Here is a 19,570-nt window from a genome sequence, read left to right on the forward strand (position 1 = left end):
GCATTTAGACAGGTTTTCTCTGGGTTAATTCAACTTTTTAAAGGGAAACCTCATAAGGTGGGCTATTCTCACGAAGAAAGGCAAAAAATGAATTTGTGCTTAGGAAACTCGCTTACACAGTCCTGTTTCTCATAAATCAAAGGCATGCTTTGTTGTCTTTATTTTTAGGGACGACTTCAAGCTTCATGCATGACTAGTCACGCCACTCAATTTTGAGCCAATCACAAGTCCTGTTATATGAAAAATACATTAACAGTAATTTATGCATTAGGTGCGACTCATGAGGAAAATGCCATATGAGTCAGTTGCTGCTCCAACGTCGCATAGTGCAACAGACCCTGCCAAATTTAATGTTGTTTGCCGCCCCAAACATAACCTGCCGAACCAAATTGATTCAAATGCCGCTCTTCTGCCATACTTAACTCATCAGTTAGGTTCGGCGCGTGAATGGAGTGGCATTTGGAACGGGCCTTATAATCAAATTTCGGTTAGATTTGCCCTTAGCATCGGTAATCCTGGTTATTTTTAATGAAATAAACTGTTTGATTTTGTGTGAATATCAACATGTGGATAGTTTTACATGTAGTTCATATTCAAATTTGAGAGCAACACAGATCACATTCCTTTGTTGTTTTGAGAGACGCCATGCGACACTATGATGCGACACAATGTGCAAAAATTGAACAGTTGTTTTATTGTTGCTTGTATGCTTCGACTATTCAAGTGTGGGAAATAGCGGGCCATTGTGAATGAATTATGATTTATTTTAATTTGGCCTTTGAAAGCCTGCGATGTCCTAGTTTCAAAATATTCTACTGCATTTGAAATACAATCTTGCAGTTATTCCAAAAAATGTGAATAAACAGTAAATAAATATTTTAGTTGGTTGAAATAATCTTCAGTTGTTTTGTAACGTTATTTCATTGTGTGTGTTGAGCTGGCGAAAAATGTTGTTTGGATTCATTCACGGGGTGACAATCATGGTTATTGACTTGAAAGAAACTAATAAATTAGATTTATGTTTCACTATTTTTGTCAAAATTGTAAGACAAATGTTGCCACAATAGTCATAATGTAAGAAAATATTTCCTTTTTTTCAGCGATGACGAGATAAACATTGGGGATCCCATGGCAGGATCACAATCCTTGGTCAGTAGTACTAACAGTGTATCAGTTACTACCTCTGCCACAACAACAACAGCAGCTTCTGGGCTGGTGTTGACTACTGTTAGTCCCTCGGTATCTGTTCCAGTTGCCCCCCCAGCTCAGGAGCCTGTTGCTGGGCCTTCCCATACTTATAACCCAGGGACTTTTTACTCTACGCGGCAAAGAACCTATGTTCTGGCTAAAAGAGCTCGGGTTGAACCCACCCCACAAACTACAAGCAAGGGAAGCTGTGGCAAAGGTAGTAACAAGAAGGGGAAGAAGGGGAAAGAGCCTGTTGCTTCTGCAGCCCCATCAGAACAACATTTCCTCTCCTATGATGATCCAGATGTTGGGAACCCCCTCCCTGGCTTTACCCCACCACCTTTCAGCCCTAGTAGGGAGCCTGGTGTCCACCTTGAGGGTCCAAACCTCAGAAATAAAATGGTGAAGGCATTAGACTTTTTTAAATTGTATTTCACTGATGAATTGGTGGGGGATATAGTCCAGCATACAAACACCTATGCATACATCCAACTTGGGGACGAAAACAGCCAACATCGTAGTTATGGGGAATCGGATGGAAGCTGGCGGGACACTACCCCTGAAGAAATGCTAAGGTTTATTGCCCTTTTGATTTATTTTGGGCTGGTAAGAGTGGTAGGGGATTCAACTAAATATTGGAGCACTGCAACTTTATACCATGGTCTCTGGGCAAGATCCATTCTATCCAGGAAGCGGTTTAGAGCCCTCATGGCCCTACTGCATGTCGTGGATCCCTGTAATGAGCCTGCTGGTAACAAATTACATGAGGTACAGGGTTTTGTTGATTTCATGAAGGGGCGGTGTAAGTTGTTGTACCAGCCTAGGCAACATGTAGCTATTGATGAGCGCATGGTCAAGTCCCGGCACAGATCGGGAATCCGCCAATACATCAAAGATAAGCCTATAAAATATGGGATTAAGTTTTGGGTTTTGGCGGACAGCTCCACCGCCTATGTTGTTGATTTCAATATTTACTCTGGGAAGGCAGCTGGGCGGGAAATTAGTGCCCATGGGCTGGGGTATGATGTTGTCCGTAAGCTTATGGGGGACTATGAAAACCAGGGATACCATCTTTATGTGGATAATTTCTACTCCTCCATGACTCTTGCCAAGCACTTGTTTCAACAGGGGATACTCTTTACTGGCACCATCTTGGAAAACAGGAAAGACTTCCCGCCAAGTCTGAAAAATGGCAAGCAGTGGGCTAAGGGGCAACCCAGGGGAGCTATGCGGTGGGAGAGGGACCCCCCTGTCCTTGCTATGCAATGGGTGGATAACAGGGTGGTATCTATGATTTGTACGGCCTCCAATGCAAACGACAAAGTCCAGGTAAAACGCAAAAAGAGGGAGGGTGGTGCATGGCAGATCAATAATGAGGTACAACAGCCATTGGCATTCCAAGCCTATAATCGTTATATGAATGCCGTAGATCGATCAGATCAGATCTTGGCTACGCACAATGTCCAACGGAAGTGTTTGAAATGGTGGAAAGCCATTTTTTTCCACCTTATTGACCTGGCTGTTGTGAATTCCTTTATTCTGTTCTTAGAACAGCAAAGGAGGTTCCCTGATTATGAACAACTTCAACGCCCACCCAAATATAATCTTCAAAGTTTCAGGGAGGAGCTGATTCGAAACATCTGTGATCTTCCCCCTTCTGACCAACCCCCTGCCCAAACTCGTGTGCATCCTCAACCACCCCAGGGAAGGTTTGATGTGGAACACTCCCCAATTTTTTTGGATGAGAAAAAGGATTGTGTGGTTTGTGCCAAGAGGGAGAAAGTTCGTAAGAGGGTTTACACGTCCTGCAGTGCTCCTCAGTGTCGTGGGAAGCACATGCATTTCACCAAGGACAATAACTGTTGGCAGATTTTCCACTCCAGGGAGTTTCACGACACACAGTGACTTGATCGCTGTCTCCCTGGCTAAATTTTCAATTTTCATGTCCCTGGGTCAGTTGTTTTTGTTTCATGTTGTGTTGGGTATTAAAAAAAGGGGAAAGAATCGCCTTGTTTTCATGTCTACATTTAATGCCTTTATTTTGATCAAATACTAATTGTTTTTTTCCGACGAGTGGGGTCTGTCATCTGTCAGGAGATGGCAGGGGTGAGAGGTGGGTGCCCCACAGCTTTTTTTCTTATCTCATCAGAACTTCTTCCAAGGAAACTCATCTGAGGCTTATGAGATGAAGGAAAGGAAAAGTGTGTGGATCTGCTCTTCTTCAGTATGTGCTCTTTATGTAAGTGCTGTATGTCCTGTAATAATTGTTGTATTGCAGCAAAATTTTCAGGATATGTTAACAATAGCCCAAGGAACCTGTACACTTCGTTTTGTCCTTCTATCTGCTCCACTCTTGCACTTTGCTTGTTTTAATGTTAGAATTAATGAAAATAATTTATGCTAATTTATTCATATGTGAACGACTTTTTCTAGGAAAAATTGGTTTTAGGGAGATGAAATGTTTGTTTTTGGAAGCCTTATTTACTACTTTTTAGTGTATGTAAAACTTTATTCCTTCCTACATTTCTGATGAAAAAAATTTCACTGACTTGTGGCCATATTTTGCAATTTTGACGTACTTTTTAAAAAAATTCTAAAAAATTCTACTTTTGTTCTTTTTCAGCCAAATGTGGAGGATGTCTTCTCCATATGATGAAGAACATTTTAATTGTGCAATTTACTTAATATTCAGCTGCATCATGCATCAAACTTTACTCAAAGTAAAAATTGTTACTTAATTTATGCAAATAATTTTTGCATAAATATGTAGACCTTAATATATTTTTTTGTAAGCTTATTCTCTCAGCTCTCAGAGGTATAGAATTCCTCTCCTCTGAACATAATTTAGGTGCCAGAATTTAAAAATTGTAACTGTGGTCAAATTGTGCTTTTTTTGTTGGTACGATAAAGAAATTCTTTATTTAGTAATGAGTCTTGTCCAAGTTCTCTACTAAACAGATTGTGGTTTCAGATGGTATTGCTGGCTGAAGCATTTTTGACTAATTTTAAAAGACTCTGCTAGAAAATCTAAATTTTAGATTGCTTGTCATCGTTTAAACATTGATACGATGAAGTCTGATGAATGTTAAGATCTAGAAGTTCTGTAGGTCAATGTCAAGTCTAAGAGACCATTATTTAATTAACTGTTTTTTTTTTCTGTAAACATACTTGAGGTTTCCTTTCGACCTTGGTTATGATTTACCGGAAATTGAGAGACAAGGCCAAATCATATTACAAATATGTTAAACATGATTTCTATTTCCTTGGTCATGACTGGGTCAGGATTATTTGATAAATTTGTAATATCATACAAGTAAGTTAGACAAATTCCGCATAAAAGCAGAAACATGTTTCACTGTGAAACTGTGTTACAGTGACAAAAGACGGTGTATTTTGTGAATCGTGATCGAAAGCTATTTATTCTGAGCAAGATTGAACTGACTATTTCCTGAAACTATTTCGCGAGACAGTTTTCATATAAGCCAGATGAAACACCTCCAGGGAGACTCCCAAATAAAAACAATGGGGTTGCTCTCCTACCTTTCAGGGGTTTATATAAAAACGGTTTTGGTAACTTTATTTTGGTGTCAAATGTATTTAGCACTGTTGTGCTAATTGAGGACACTGTAAATAAACAGTCAAACAAATATTGCAAATAGAACACAAATTATTAAGAATCCCAACTGGTGGGAGGCTGACCAGTTGGCTATTTACACAACGGGGCCGAGGAGTTAAACTGGGGACTACTGAGAACAAATCCAGATAGCGGAGGGACCTCCAGATTTCAAATCCAGCGCCCTAAACCACTCGACCATGTCGCCTCCCATCCTTATATGGTCCACAGCAGGCGTTTTTGCGGTACCTTTAGGGTAGTGAGCCGAAAAAAAAATATGACAGGAGAAAATATGTTGTTAGAATAGGTTAACCTCTTAGAAGTGAAAAAATTTCAAGCGACGCTCATAAAACTAGCCTGTGTAGCAGGCGTATAAAGGGGAGGGGGTGGGGGATGGAGGAAGAGAATTCAGGGGGAAAAAAACGGAGCGGGGGAGGGGAAAAGGACATTTTTCCCTTCCCCGAATTCTCTTCCTCCTCCCCCACCCCCTCCCCTTTATACGCAGGCTACCATAAAATAGGATCTTGCTCTTAAGGTGGTATGGTACCCTCAATATGGACCAAAAAGTTTGTTTAAATATGGTGAAGAAAGATCAATTGTGTGCCATTGCACTCAAGAAGAGAAATTAAATTTCTAGAGTTTTACTCAAAATGGTTGCTATGGAAACCAGCCACAGCCTTTTGAAGTAGTGTTTTATAGTATTGACGCCAACACTTCCTGCTCTTACAAAACAAGAATTGACTGTCAAATGAGCATATCATGTAAGTTTCTGTTTTGTTCTGTGATATGAACCTAAGTTTTGACAGTTAACTCTTATTTTCAGTGCTTTTTACAGCTTTATTTGGAAATAACCTTATTTTTTACCACACCCAGTGGACAAATCATCTCATGTCACGTGACAGACCTTAAAATGTTACGATGTTTTTGGTTTATATCATCACGACGCTTGGTCTTTGATGAGCCCAAGTTTCAGAAATTCTACTTAAAAACCTTGCAGAGTAGAAATGTTGGCGCAAAGTCAGTCGGTACAAAAGTAAACTTTTGAGAAAAATGCACTTTAAGTTTCTTACACGAAGTATTAAGCATTTAACGAGCCACAATTAGTGGGGGGGGGGGGTGCAGATTGGATCTCGGGGGAGGGGGTGCAATGGTTCTATTTTGTAAAAAGTTACTGCAGTTGTGGGAAATATTCCTTGTCATAAGGAAAATGAATGAGCCTGTGATGGCAATTTGAGGCAAAGCTTTTCACAAATAATTATACCAATCGAGTTGTGCATGTCTTAAAAGTTTTTTCTAAATAGTTTCGTTCATATAAGTTAAAAATAATCTATATTTTTGGTCACGTTCTTATAGTAAACAGTCGTTGCTATGGCCGTTGCCACGTGAAAAAACTTATACCACTGTGTACTTTCCTTAAATTACACACATCTGGAAGGAAATTCGGCAAGATCGTTTCAAGATGTTTTTGACAAGTCTTCAAGGGTCTTAAGTCTTGTATTTCCAAGAAATTAAATTTTTCATGAACATCGCCATATTTTAGGGTACCATACCCCCTTAAGGGTCCTTTTCCAATTCCTAACGAGCATCCCTGCCCTTTTTGTATCGGAGCTCCCCCCGGGCGAAACACATCAAACATGGCTGTGGAGAGCTGAGAGGGAGCGAGTCTGTGACGGATACACAATAGCAAGAGAGCCTGAGCATGTTTTTCCAGTTTGAGAGTAATTTAAAACAGGATTTAACTGCATAATTTATGGCACCAGGCATGAAATTTGTTTTGAAATGGGCACAACGTGTGAACAATACAACTCTTTCAAACATTCAAAAGGTAAAGTTTGCTCGTTGTAAAAGAGAACATATTAACTCTAAGCATGTTTCTGTTCTAGTCTGAAAGTAGCAAAATTCCTCTTAGAACTTTCGAACACTGAATATTCTTTTGACAATGGCTTTGGATAAAACCGTACGCATTGCAATCCTGTAACCAAAATATCTAATCTGATCGACCATCATGATCAGACTGTGGTACACCACTTCGGGAGCCAAGGTGCTTTCCCAACCTCGTAATATGCAATGCAAGATTTTAAAATGCTATCCCTTGTATAGTGGAAAATGGACTTGACCTCACTCTCCTCTCTCTCCCCTTTATTTTTAAGCAATTGTGATCGGTGATTTCAACCCCCTCTACTGGTTCTCAACAGCGGAATACAATACTTGCTTAAGAATCCGGGTTTCAGATATTTTCCTCAAAATTTGATTTCAATAACGTTACAGACATCTACCCAATTAAATAGTTCTAGGCCATAGTTTGTTAGGCGCATTTGATCATATTCACATGTTAATTTGCGCCTTAGAAATATTAAATATTATTATTATTTATTATTATAGTCAGTAACGTGCTTATGGATGTTGGGCACAGCGCACGTGTACAACGAAACAGCTAAATATCTAGAGCTATTGAAGTCGAAGAAGCGGGAAAATAAGATTAAAGTCCAGCTCCGTAGTAAAGCGGAAAAACAAACGCTGGTAATGTTGAATACATTCACACCACAACGACATTACAATGTAATCAATTTGGTGTATAACCAAGACAAACTGGTACTGACGTAATATGAGGTTTTTCTTAGTCATTGTCAGAGCACGTTTTTAACTATTGGCGTTAAACTAAAGCCAAAAAGCAATCACAAACTGCGCATTTCAGAATGTTGCGATGATTGCTTTTTAAAATAATAACAACAAAACGGGACTTAAACTAGACTTAAACTGACGAAACTTAAGTTTTGATTTTTGGCAAGGCCAGAATAGAACGTTGTTCTCTCCAAATACTGTTCATTTTTTTTTCGTTTCTTGTCTTCAAATTTTGTCTACGACAAATAATACCTTTAAAACTGCAATAAGACTATCTTGAACTGATTCCTTATGAACTCTTTCCTTCTCTCTTCTGTCATCTCTTTCACGTGTCAAATCCACTGAAAGAAAACAAACATGGGTGTACAAATGGGTACTGGTGAATTTAATGCTGGGAGGTAACCATTACCATTGTTTTCAAAATCTAAAAATTAACTTCCATTGTTTAAAAACGTTAAAAATTTGTTTTGACTTCTGTAAAACATATTTAACTTAGAGTAATGTAGCCTTCAAGGTCGCAAGACAAAACGCAAAAAGTCTCGACCAAAAATCTTGAAACTTTCACTTTCGTGGCTAATTTTTTTTTTTTTTTCACGGTTTCATATATTAAAAAACTTTTTACGGCTAACGGTTGAAACATTGCAATTCTTACGCCTAACGGTTAACCCCATTGAGACCTTCTTAAAAGCTCGCATTCAGCGGTCAGCTTTGATTGTATGACCATCTTGGCTTTCCCTTGATTAAGGACAAACTAAGCAGGCTGCCAATCTTGAAGTCTGTCCAAAATGCGATGACGTCAAAGATTCCGGAAATTTCGGTCGGAATTCAAATGGAAAGGTTCGTTTCGGTTTCTTCCAACCGGAACATTTGGGATCACCTCTGAAGGTGGTCCACTTGTTTCGGTCGGACTACCGACCGAAATTCGCCGTTCCATTTTTGACAAACTGGTTCTTTACCCTAATTAAGGAAATCGGAAAAGGAATAAAAGAATGGCAAGAGCCATTCCTATTAGTTGGCCCGGTTTAATCGGAAAATTTCCTCGGGTGTTCCACTGATCTCTCGTTAAAGCGCACATGATGTCATTTCCGATTGAGTATCCCATCATGCACTAAAAGCACAATCTAAGATCACGTGTCTAGAAGCATGAGGTGTTTTAAAATATGGCGGGTGTTTTTTCATTGAAGGTAAGACATTTTGACGTTTTTCTGTTTTTATTGGCTCTTCTGTGGCTTGTTCTTATATTATCATAAGTGAGATTTATTCCTTCGAATTGAAAAGTTACTTGCAGAAGTAAATGCAAGTGCCAGGAAGCGTTTTTACAAGGCAAATTTCAGCACATGCATGGCAATACTAAACATTTCAAAACACTTCATTGGCGCTTCAATACCACAGTCAATACATAGTCTAAGCTACTAAATCACTAGGCTGGCCCTCAAAACAAATCGTGTCCAAGAGCAAATAGCTTTACATATTTTTGGGGGGAGTAGGGAGATGCCTTATCAATGGGTGCTACAGAAACTGGTATGAGCTGTGGTAGTTTGGATCACTTGGCCTGATGAAGAATGTGGTTTACTTTCATCATTCAAACTCCCCGTAGTAGGGTTGAAACTCTAATGACTTATTTCTAATTGTGTAGAATGTAAAACTCAAGAGATCCTCGAATTCCATAAAGGTTAAAACATTTGCAGTTTCTTGCTAGATACAAGACAAAGAAGCAAAGAAAAGAGCTATGTGCTGAGTCTCGAGAGAAGAAAGAATCAAATTGAGACATAGGATCCCAGACCAGGTCAGTGACCATTTTATTTATGTATGGCATGATAAGCTGAGGAATAATAATTGAGCACAGTGCAGGCAGAAAATCAAAACGAATAGAGATGTTATAGTTTCACTACTGTTTGGCTACTTCCACAAACGCTTATTATGTAGCCCTCCAGGTGTAGGGTGTACAAAATTCCTCAAGACTACAGTGCCTGGGGTACTAGTTGTTGAACAGTATTGTTTTGTGTGAGGAGTAGATTGTACACTGGACTGCACATCAAGCAGTCTGGGTTTTAGTCAGTGGTTAGGGTCTCTGCACTGTGTTCTTTGGGAAGACACTTTACTCTCACACTGCCTCCCACCAGCTAGTTGGACAAATGAGTACTGGGTAGATTTGATACTCAGTGCTAACCCTGCTACAGACTTGCATCCCATCCCATTCCATCATTGTCAAACCTTGCTAACACTCCTGTAGGCTTCAAACTCTTAAAAATCTGATGATTTTTCTAATTGTGTAGTTCTGTGAAACAGACAGACTTGCATCCCTTCCACAGGGGAGTTAAGAACTACTCAATATCACTTAATGCAACAAAGACTGGGTTAAGCTGTCACAGCTTAACCCAAGGGCGGTTTAGATCACTTGGCCTGATGAAGACCTAAAACAGTTCCCATTTCTTACTAGGTACAAAACAGAAAGCTGTATGCTCTGACTTAGGTGGAGAAAGATTCATATCAAGGCAGTAAATTCTATATCAGGTGAGTCTTAGTGTTTGTTTGTGTCTGGTTGGAGAGGTTAATCGGTTCCTCGATTTTACCTGTGCTAGGAATAGTGCGACGTACTGCAGGTAGAAAATAATGGTAAAACAAATAGAGATGATGTTATTTCACAGCTCAGCTGTTATACTGCATTGTGTTCTTGGACATGACATGTTACTCTCACAGTGCCTCCCTCCTTGCAGATATACAGAAAAATGAATGGGCACTGAGTGAATTTTATACTGGGGCTGACCCTGCAACAGTCTGGAATCCCATTTGAGTGGGGGGAGGGGTGTAGAAAGATGCCTTGATATCAATTGATGCTACAGAAACTGGAATAAAATGTGCTAGTTTGGATCACTTGGCCTGATGACGACTTTACCTTTAGTTACCTTTATTGTTGAAACTCCCCCTAGTATTGTAGGGTTGAAACTTTAAAAATATGATGACCTATTTTTAGTTGTGTAGTTTGTAAAACTTAAGAGATCAAGGAATTCCATAAAGGTTAAAACATTTTCAGTTTCTTGCCAGATGCCTGAAAGAGAACCAAGGGAAAGGGCTGTGTGCCTAGACTCAAGAGGAGAAAGAATCAAATCGAGACATTGGATCCCATAGTAGGTCAGTGACAATTTTATTTCCGTTTGCTGTCATGAACTTCGGATAATTGTGCACAACTCAAACAGAAAATTAAGTTAGAAAATTGCCCAAAGAAAATATGCACGCTGGTTGGTTTAGTTGACGAGGGCTGCGCCCTCGTCAACTATCACCTGCGCCCTTGTCAACTATCAGGTATAGAAATTGAGGGCAAATAATCTTATTGTTTTAGTATAAATCTACTAATTGTTTAAAACTTTATCTAAATGCTGTTCACAGACATGTTGAAAATGCCAAGAAGCGGCCGTCATTTTGTTACATTTATGTAACTGCTACGCTACTCACTATCTATCATAGAAAAGATAGTGAGTAGCATAGCCAATCAGAGAATGGCACTCGTGATGGAACTCTAGTAGATTTATACTAAAATTTGATAGAAACACTGGTCGTGTTTTCTATTTCTTCAACAAAGAGATTTGAAAATAAGGACTAAGCAATGAGAAGAATGGTTTTGAACTGGAGGATTTTGTCTTGATATATCACCAAATTCTCAGAACAAACCCTGAAAGAAATTTACAGTGAAGAACACCAGACAGTCTGGAAATTTAGACGTGAAGTTCTTGTTGAAAAAGATCATATACTTTCTCATTTCAAGGGTGCCAAAGGAAAAATTTACCTCGTTTTATTGTGCTATAGTAAGTACATGAAAATACTGCATGGTCTTGAGATGCAATTTGAGTTGGCAAACGTAGCCCAAGATCTTATCCATGGATTTAAAAGGTAGAACCAACTTGTAGAGCGTAATAACAGTGGTATACGAGAGTACTGCATGTGTCATGAAAGTGCAAGTGAAATAACTTTCTTGGTTGCAAAAGTCAGTCTCATCATATGCTAAAACTTTAATAGTGGGGGGAAAATGCTCAAATCACGGGGTTATTTATTTATTAATTCTAGTTTTTGCCTTGTGTTGGATTTTTAGAGTTGCGTGAATTTCCCTCAGATACCACTAGGAAATGTTTTTGTTTCAAATAGCTGTCAAAGTGAAAATCGTTTTCAGTCCTTTCATAAAAGCCGTTCTGTTAAAACTAGCTTGAGCTGTCAGGTGGTGAGCTCAAAAGTGAACAAGAAAAAACCATAATTAAATCCCCATTATAATTCATTAATGGTCTTGGGCGTACCTGCTTGTTTGCAGAAGTACTGCATTTGAAGAACTGTTTAAATTTTAAAGCAACTTTGTCTAAATATTCGCTTGTGTAAATATATCAATTCTTGTTTGTATTTGGTCATAAGCGTCCGGCACATTACATGACCTTTATTGTAAGACTGTAAAAATGTGAAGCTACATGTACCGAAGAGCATTTTATTTTCCAAAATTTCACGAGTTATTTAAAAATTGGCGACTATTAACCACGCAGAGATTCAAAATTGCCCGTTTTGTCGCGAACATTAATTTTTGCCATGAAATTTTTAGTGTGCCAGTGAGTATTCACCTGCAAACGTTGCAAATGAAGGTTAATTTTAGCGGGCTATATTTTAGCCGGTGCTATTTATTTCGTGTTGCTGCTTGTCCGCGTTTTAAGTTGTAATATCATGATGTGAATAAACTCCGGGTTTTTCTGTAATGATGATATAAACTACGAAAAACGCATTCCCGATGAGAGTATTAACTTAAGTTAAGTACACATTTTATTTTGTTCTTTGGGTTTCAGTGCTCCCATTGTTAATTGAACTCTTTATTTATCTTTCTTTCAGGCTGTCATCTCAAGTCTACATGCTGCGACATTAACATGGAGAAAGAAGCAAAGGAAAGCAAAGAACTTCGTTTAGATGTTTCTTCAGTGGTCATGTATTAAAAGTAAGATAGATTTACAAGACAAAGTTTATTTCGATTGAGTTTCTTGCGAAAGATTGTTGGGGCGGAGCTCGTACTAGTGATTTCACAACACAAATCTCAGGAATCAAAAGAAGACATTGGAATTACTGTCAAATTGTCTAGTATCAACCAAATTGTCTCGTATCTTGCCAGTTTTTGAGAAAGCCGTGAATTGTATTTCAAGGTTGTAGCTTTAAAGTTAAGGTAGAATATTCGCATTACCTGGATTTTGCAACTCGAATTTTCAGCCTAGAAGTCTCGTTATTAAACTCGTTGAAATTACATTCTGGTTGTCTGGTAACTATTTCACAAATTTTCTAAAATCTTTCTAGTTTTCGAGGAGGCATTGAATTGATGTTAAGATTGCGCTTTTAAAAGGGGCAAGATAAAAATAGAAAAGTGTAAAAAGTTGTCCTTAGAAAAAAACGTCTGCAACTTTGAATGGTGTCTGGTTTTGAGTCAAACATATACTGAGTCTTTTGGTGGAAAAATCTTGCACTATGTAGGATTTTTCCCATCAAAACTCACAGTATATGCTTGATTTCTGGTTAGACTCTGTTCAAAAGCGCAGAATTTTTTTTCTTTTTGGTAACCCTACATAGTCAAAAAATAGTAAAAGAGATAGCCTATATTCCGACTAGTTTCCAGGCCCCTTTTAAAAGCGCAATTTTTTTTTATATTTTGTTTGCTTATTTAAACTGATTGTATTAAATTCTAATTGTATTATAAAAAACCAATAAAAGTTATATTGAAGACGCTTGTGTAATTGACTTCTATTTGTTAAGGTATTTTAATTGTCTTTAATATTCTTTAACAATGCTAAAATAATGTACACAATAAAAACTACCACCTGCTGTTTTCATTTTATTGTTTTGCAATACATTGTAAGTAATTAATTAATTGAAAATCAGTAAAAACGTGCGAAGGAAAAGTTCACGTTTAAAAACTAAGACTTTTGGCGGGAAAATTGAAAAAATTTGCACAGCGTTTCCCCTGAAAACTTTTTCTCAGAAAAACCTGAAGAGGTTACCCTTCAGAAGTTTTTGATCGCAAAAAAATCTCAAAGGAACAGTTAACAGTAAATCCCGTAAAAGAACTACTGCACTACCTCGCATTGAAAAAGCAATTTTGATATTTCAAGTTTTCTTTCCCGTCTCAAAATAATTTTTTTCCAAACAGTCTCCAAATTTCATTTTTTTGACGAACTTCGCGATGGTGTTTAATAGTGCGAGGTAATGCAAGAATTCCTCGAGTCGTGAAAAAGATGAAATGACAATTGGCTTAAACAGTCGACAAAATAAAACATAATTCCGGAATGGATTTTTAAATCTTGCAAAGTGATCGTGAGATACCGTTTCAACTAACCGAGTTTAATTTTACATCCAATCTAGTTTGATCTACAACTGTTTGTAGCTTGTCATTTCATATCTTTCTCTGTCAGACTATACTGAATATAGATGGTACACTTCGGATCAGTTGCACAGGAGCAAGAACTCTTATTAGTCAAAATCCAACCGTTGTCCACCCCGCAAAATTGCCCAATTTCGATGGTTTATAACCATTTAAGTTTCGAAACAAGTTAATTTTTCTCTTCCGATGCAACCGTTCGCTCCGTTCTCTTTTCCCATGCAACATCCAAAGTGTAAACACCACAAAAAAATCAATATCTGGTAACAAAGATGTCTATTTCTAACATAATGCAAAATTTCTTCTCCCGCTTCAGTATGTTTTATGAACTTTGAGCCAAAACACTGTTGAAAAACTCCACCATGAAAATTTAAATATCTTGTTGAAAAGTTTTCGAAAATATTTTAGTCTATTTTGAACAAGTTTGTCAAAGAAAAACGCTTAGAAGTCCAGAAATTTAAACGTTAGAAATGACTGGAAACAAAAATCATAAAGGCGCCACGAGAACTTTGTATAACAGAGCACGTTGTTAGTACCAATTCAAATGCAAACATTGTCATCCTTGTTAACAAATTTGTAGCTGGTCTTTCTAGTTTGGTTTAGATTGTTACTGAAATTGTCGGCAGCCTTTAAAGTCTTGAACAACAATCAGTGTAATAGCTAATTTTAAATGTTTATTGTGTAGTAGTTGGATGCGAAAGGTTCTCTTTTTGGAGGTCCTTGCTAGACAATTGTTGAAAAACAAAAAATGGCAGAATCGAATTTGATTTGCAAGTGTTTAAGCATTTACAGAAACAGGTTTTATATATCCAGTTTTTGTTCTCCGCGATCCTGAACTCGTTCGTTCTTTAAATCTGAAAATATCAACTCTCCTTAACGATTGTCTTACTTGGTCTTTTACTGTAGTTCTGAGAATTTGGTAGCACATCAAGACAATATCTCTTGTCGATGATTTTGTTTATTACTGGCTATACCTTTTTCAACACCCTTTATAAACCAGATATTGATCATAGAAGCCGGAGGCTTCAATATCTAAAGGTTAAACTAACGTTGATCTGTGGTTAAGGTGGCACTTTAAAAACTTGAGCGTTCTGTAGTATTTCCAATAACCTGAAAATATTTTTATTTTCTTTAAAAGTAGCTGTGGTGAAAAAATATGGAAGAAAAGCCTCGATTTAGAATGACGGAGAACTTTCTCGGTAATCACATGATTCTGAATGCAGTTTGTAATCTCTCAGAAATTTCTCTTCAGCCTTCCGAATTCCTTAGAGTTGCCCCATGACTTTCGTCGCTGTTGGGAAATCTTCGGAAATCTTGGAGTGATCTCCGGATTCTATCGTCGGCGATCTTCCGAATACCTTTCATAATACAATTGTGTGTTCATGTGATTAATTCAGATGATTATCCGTACAAGAGCAATTTTCATTGTCCTGGTATTTTTATGTTTAATTACATTATGACTTTGCCAAATATCGCTGTCGTACAGGCCATTTAACCTCCTTTAGCCTAAAAACCGACCCAATTTTATTACTTCGTCGATTCCGAGATAAAACGTACGAGTTTTGATGACAAAAAATTTAGATTGTGTTGTTAAATATAGTGCCACCGTAAAAACTCAACGTTGTTTAACCACTTAAAATATTCGCTGAAATCGTGTTGACCAAAATGGTGGCTGCCAGGATCGAAATCTCAGATAAATTACTACCGAAGGTTACAGTTATTGAAAAATATATAGCAGTCGTTCCAAACAAATAAATACCGCGACTTTTTCCACTATAAAAAAACCCTCGATAACTAATCCTTACACCGCAAACTTCAAATATATTGCCACCATTTTAATCGAAAGTTATGAAATTAAAATTCTTATCTCCTTGTCATCTCCAATGTTGAATAATCATTTGAACTCCTCGTGAATTTCAATCCCTTCTCTCGTTCGCTGGGTCATACATACCAATGAATTCCATCTTCACCGCTAGACCATTTCCTCTCCTTGAAAGGAAGACTATAAAGAGAAACATAAGCTTTATCTCGGGACAAATGTACTTCCATTAAGATATACTATTAGTACGAGGGCAAGCAGCGACCAACGCTCGTATAAACCGGCTGCACGTGGTAACAGTTTCAACTTTCCGGGAGCAACAAGCAACGAGAATCAAACAAATCAAGCGTAAATATCTTACAAACTTGGGCAAAAATTAGTTCTTAGCTCTTCTCCGACTGAAATATTTCATCTCAGTGATTGCAAAACAAGGGCTACCTGGTTTATGAACGAAGCTGTGTGCAGCTCGGCAAAGAAGACTGCGAACGAAGGGCGGAACTTAACTTTAGGAAGGTAGAAATTGTTCACGGTTTGGTGAAGAGCAAAAAGATTAAAACATACACTCACCATTAGTATTTTAATACTGCGAAGGAAGAACGTGACCAAATCCGACATCACCAGGAACGCATAAATCCACGTCTTCACACTATGACCACGTGTTTGCTGTGAAGAAAATTCCACAAGTAGTCATGAATATTGATTACAAACTAGACCCAATCGCTGACAAAAAACGTCGCCGCATATTTTCATGACTTTGACTTTCATTCTTATTCAAAACTATCGTATCACTTCAAAAGTATCAATTTCACTTCAGATCTTTGCATTTTTAGGTTTTATTAAGACTGTCATACACGAAATCAGTTAAATACATTTGTAAAGACTGATTCACGCGGCCGTCATATTTCTTTAATTAAACTTTCAGGGTTTTAAATATTCCCGCGTAAAGATCTGATGGCCTGCGAATCAAAGCTTATAGTTAAGGGCAAGCTACATGAAGAAACAATTAAAAAAAGAAATTGAAGATAACTACTTTTAATTGAACCGTTTCTGAAATTTGAAGTTTGAAATTTGTATGATTTTATTACTCCTAAATGTAGCCGAATGAAGGGCATTAACAAAAATGAGGTTTTCTCGAGGTAAAGTGGAACCCCGCCCTATAGGCTGCGAAGGCAGACGTATTTCCGGCTGTCGCTTGTCTACGTCGAAAATAACGTCCGCGAACCCGAGCCAGGAAACGATTTCTGTGACGAAGGGTCCACAGGCTACCCGCCCTACGGCCACCTCGTTATTTGCGGCCACTTTATTCTGGCCCAGACAAAAGCTCAGTCAGTCATTTTCTTATTTAAAGAATCCTTTTAATACGGCCATCCCGACAATACGGCCAGATTTTTGTTGCCCGTTGGTGACTTTTTGACGTATTTCCTTGTGGGTTCCCTCTTACTTTCCTCTTGCATTCGCAACCCCACGGGCTTTCATCATCCTTTTCACCGTGCGCTCCCTTGTGTTTTTCCTCTAACATTTCTCTTCTCGTTTCTCCTTCTAATCCCTGTGCTTTCCGCCACACGCAAAGTCGTTCATGCTTCTGTGGGCCTCGCTCACCGACATCTGTGAATTCACAATGAGTTTCCATATGTGTTTGCTCGTCCGTTACGTCGTGACGCGCTTCATGTGCATGGTTCCTGCGCTCGGCTACGGATTTCCCCCAGTTGTGCTTTCAACTATACACAGCCCCGGGCGTTACCCGACGAGTTCCCGGCGAGTTTACGTTCCTCGCTATGTCGCCCATACGTTTTGCTGTAAGTTTTCAAATGCCTTTACCTATTTGTTACACCATAGGTTTCCTCTTGCATTTCGTCACCTGTTTCCGTATGTAGGCATATGCTTCGCGTGCATTCACTTTGAGTCCCTTCTATTTCTCGCGCGTTTCGCTATAAGTTGTTCCGGGTTTTTCTCCTTATACGCAACCCTGTGCGTTCCTCTTTGATTCCCCGGTGGGGTCTCTCCTAAGTTCCTCGTGCATTCACCATGGGTCCCTCTTATGTTTTCCCGTTCGTTACGCCGTGTGTTCCCTGTGAGTTTCCTCTTACATTTCCCGTGCATATATTTACTGTGGGTTCCCCAAAGTCTCTCTCGTCTGATGCTCCGTGCAAACTTTGTACTTTTCGTGCTATTCATCTAGGTTCCCCATGTGTTCCGTGGGCGTTTCCTCGTATTCCCGGTTAATGCTTCCTTATCTTTTCCAAAGGGTTCTTTAATGGTTCCCGGGGGTTCCTGCAATATCCGCCGTGCTTTCCTTCATTTTGTGACACTGCGCGTTTCTTATGCGCTCAATAGCGCATTTCCTTGTACATTACTCTACAATTTTCCTGTTCATCCTAAGTGCTTTTCCTTCCGTTTTCCGTTTTGTTTTTCCTGGCCCTCCCCTGTGCGCTCTAACATACGTAACCCGTTTCCCAGTGGGTTCCCTCCGACGTTACCCTTGCACCTTGAGTCCCACATGCATTTAATAGTTAGACATCGTGTGATCCCTACGCATTTCCTTTAATATCTCAGGTGTTTTTCTATATAATTCCATTTGAATTCCTAATGTACATGTGCTCCATTGTACATAGCGCAGGGCTTTCCCCTAGGGGTTTTTGGCACCCAACAGTATCCGTGGGCGTTTACACGGCTCGGAGGCAGCGTGGCCGAGCGGTCAGCGTGTCGGACTCGCAATCCAGCGGTCCCGGGTTCGAGTCCCGCTCTGGCCACTACCTGGATTTGTTTCTCGGTAGCCCCGAGTTCAAATCCTCGGCCACGCTTGAAAATAGCCAACTGGTTTGCCGCCGGTCAGCGAGGATTCTTAACAATGTTATGTTCAGTTTGAATTATTTGTTTCGGTTGTTTGCTCGGCCCCACTAGCACTTGTGCTATAAACATTGCCGAGGGTAAATAAAGGTTATTTATTGTTATTATTATCTTTTCTTTTACACCGTGCGTTCCATCATGTATTTCCTGGTATTTCCTCGTAAATTCCACGCGCGTTCCTTCCCGTTTCCGGTGCTTTCCCTGACGCGTTGCGCTACACGTAAGTGTTTTCCATGATTGGTCCCCCTGCGTTATCCATATACCAGAAGAAATCTAGGGAGAGTCTTATGTCGTAGCCGCTTGTGAAACTGTTACTAGTAACAATGCCCCCTCCTCTTTTGTTTTGTCCCAAGTAATACTCCAACCATTGATATCCCCAGTCCCTAGAGCCGCCTTTTCCTTCTCTCCAGTCCTCCCCGGAGGTCCGACACGTCCCTTATAGAAATCTTTGTGTTTGCATTCATATCGGGTTTTCTCCTGCCTAAAAGCTTTTCCGAGCCTCTACGGAGAGAGAGACCTGTCCCACTTAGCTGGCCGGGCTTTGAGCGAGGAAAAGGTGGCTCGGGATAAACATTGCATGATTGGCTAGTTTTTTGCACTATGATTATCACTAATTTAACACTGATTTCCTTCCCGAAAGGAAGGATTGGGATTTTTAGCCTATTATGTTTATTTGAAATATTTCTTAATTTCAGTTGTAGCTAAGCGCATCAACCACTATAACTGAAACCGTTAGATTACAGCACCTACAGAGAATTAAGAATGAATTTCTGACCGGGAAGTGGCAAAAAAAATAATGTTTGGAGGATTTCAATAAATTTTTCTGGGTAAGAATTTTAAACTTCGAACAGCTACCGTACGATTTACATGTACACAGTGATATATTCCAGAAATAAACCAGCACTGAATACGTGAAAATCCTAGTCCAAGCATCTGTCCAATCAAAGTCTCAAAGGCAATCTGGCATTACGAGAACCCCTCGACTAAGAGGGACATGTGGCAATGAGGACAAAAAGGCAGTCCCACAATCCACGCAGTTCGACTCTGCGTCTGCGTGGAGGGGTTCGAACAAAAGAAATGGTAAACAGTAGTG

The 19,570-nt window shown here is 39.1% G+C and overlaps 1 long non-coding RNA gene across 3 annotated transcripts; it reads left to right on the forward strand.

Moving 5' to 3' along the window:
- The first annotated feature begins 8,481 nt into the window (after positions 1-8,481).
- LOC149111759 (uncharacterized) lies at positions 8,482-13,157 on the forward strand. Of its 3 annotated transcripts, none has more exons than XR_016207551.1 (5): positions 8,482-8,607; positions 9,123-9,209; positions 9,864-9,937; positions 10,458-10,555; positions 12,284-13,157. It is a non-coding gene; the product is annotated as an uncharacterized LOC149111759 (long non-coding RNA). The 3 variants fall into 3 exon arrangements; XR_016207550.1 differs by having other exon boundaries at positions 8,494-8,607; positions 10,469-10,551; XR_016207549.1 differs by having other exon boundaries at positions 8,498-8,607; positions 10,469-10,555.
- Positions 13,158-19,570: the final 6,413 nt, after the last annotated feature.

Source organism: Orbicella faveolata, unplaced genomic scaffold (assembly GCF_042242905.1).
Source record: "Orbicella faveolata isolate gen_17 unplaced genomic scaffold, um_ofav_v1 contig_2, whole genome shotgun sequence".
In the NCBI taxonomy this organism is placed as follows: domain Eukaryota; kingdom Metazoa; phylum Cnidaria; class Anthozoa; order Scleractinia; family Merulinidae; genus Orbicella; species Orbicella faveolata.